The 2167-nt window shown below is 41.0% G+C and overlaps 1 protein-coding gene across 1 annotated transcript in view; it reads right to left on the minus strand.

Annotated features, from left to right (window-relative positions):
- LOC103611329 (transmembrane protein 161B) overlaps positions 1–2167 on the minus strand; it is a 68472-nt gene that overhangs the window by 35524 nt on the left and 30781 nt on the right. The window lies entirely within an intron of this gene.

The following is a 2167-nucleotide window of genomic DNA, read 5'->3' on the forward strand; positions in this document are numbered from 1 at the left end:
CTTATTGTCTTTATATTAAACTCTTTAAATTCTAACAGGAGAGTGAACCTCGTTTTTCACACTAACTATTATATCAATCAGTTTTTATAGTATGAAAGTACATTAACTTTGTTTATATATATATATTAGATCACATTATACACTGTGCTGTAATAAGGTAGTGGAATTTTACTGGAGACTTTGGTATTGTTCATGCTCAAGTAAAACAAACTAAAGGACAGCTCAGCCCTGGAAATAAGGACTTTGCTTCTTGGAAGCTCAGAGCTGTCTCATGAAGGATAAAGGATACCCCTGGACAACCGAGATAACACCAGTGCATCCTAGCCCCTCTGACGTGTCTTTGAAACCCTCCCAGAGTTGTCTGGCATCATAGATAAGTAGCTATAGCAAGACTGACTCCAGGGATGTCTGGATCAATAGACAAGCAGCAAGAACACTGCAGAAATATAGTTGCTTTGCAAAGCTTTCCTATGATTAGTAATCAGTAGTGTGGGTGTTAGTGATTAGTCAAATCGTGTTCTACCTGAATGCTTGAAGGGTCTAAGAACCCCGTGTAAAACCACATTCGGGGTGCCCCAATTTGGCCGGGACACCTCATGTGCATGAATAAATATTTCCTCTTATAATTCTATACTTTGCATCCTAGCCTCTCTCCTCAGTTGGCATGGGCCAGTTAAGGAATTTTTGTGACAAGTGTTCCAATTGGCTCCCCAGCCTTAACAGTTTATTGATACAACTACAGGTACAATGCAGAACATATCCACCCTGCCATAGAAATACACTGGAGAAAATCAAAGCTAATTTGAGAATTTTCAGTTGAGGTCTAGGCCAGTAGACTAAAAGAGAGCAGTGTTAAAGTCTTTGGATTGAAAGTAAGTAAATGAGTAAGACATACTTGAGAGTGTTGATTTATTGACCAATCACTGGAAATAACAAGAAATAATTGATCTCAGAAGATAATCAAAGTTGTTAGGAAAAAATAAAGATAAAATTTTCAAAATAGAATTGGGTCCTTTTGTCACAATAGGGTGCTTAGCAAGTGTGTCACCTGAGCTGGACTAACCTAGATCCTTGAAAGATCTGTCCTACTAGCCATCAGGCAAAGACAAATTTAAGGTAGTTTTCTAATCTAAAAGGAAACTTGTTTCAATTCACATCCTGCTTATGAAAATAAGCCCAAAAAATGTATCACTGTATTAATTAGTTAGAATTTAAATTACAATTTTAAAAGTAATAACCCTGCATGCTCTCTTTGGGCAAAACAACAAAGTACACTGTGATACAGAGGCAGGGTTCAAAGCTCTGTTCCAGATTTTAACCACTCCTTCACAGCATGACAGCAATATATAGAAGCTTCATAAAGAATCACACAAAGATCCATTTACTCCTATCAGGCTAGGTGGCTATTTGCTTATACAAAGGGAAAGAATAAGGCAAGCAAAGGTTGATCCTCACACTGCTAAATCCTGCCTGGCTTCCAGCATTTAGCAACTTGAGAATAACCTGAGCCAGGGATTGCAACCCTTGAAACCATCATTTTTAATAAGTGACATGAATTTGTTGAATACCTTTCTAAACCAGTCTGAAATCCGTTGGCCTTCAAAGTATCTTGTAGCAGCATGTTCCACAATTTGTGTCCCAAATTAAAAAAATGCTTAAACCTACTCTTAATTTAATTCAGCATCTCCTTGTATATAACAGGGCAGTAAGTTTATTACTCCCTATCCACCTTCTTGCAAAGCGGATTGTTGGGGTTTTAGGAGCTCTCCTGTTTTTTTTTCTGTTAAAGGAATTTCCCCCATACATGTTGCTAGGGGAACAAATGGCTGGGTACTTAAGAAAAACAAAAGAGCTGGCTACCTTTTTTTGTTTCACCTGGGTGTTTAGTCAGTCCGTCTCTGGCATTCCGAAAGAGAGGGAGGCTGTTTTCTTTGGCTGCTTTTCCTTCTGCTGGAGAAGCCCTGGGATCCCAAAGCCCGCCTTCCCCGCCCCGCTGGGAGCCAGGCTGTGGCCGCCCTGCCTCGCCGCTGCTTCGAGCCTTTGCTACGTTGTAGCCCTGCTCGCCCTGCCTCCCCAGACCTCCAGGGGGTTCCCCGTTTGGATACATCTCGTCTGCCACCCGGGATTTGTGCTTGTCCCTGCTGTTCCAGCCTGCTGTTCCTGAGGG

This window comes from Corvus brachyrhynchos, unplaced genomic scaffold (assembly GCF_000691975.1).
Source record: "Corvus brachyrhynchos isolate BGI_N302 unplaced genomic scaffold, ASM69197v1 scaffold652, whole genome shotgun sequence".
In the NCBI taxonomy this organism is placed as follows: Eukaryota; Metazoa; Chordata; class Aves; order Passeriformes; family Corvidae; genus Corvus; species Corvus brachyrhynchos.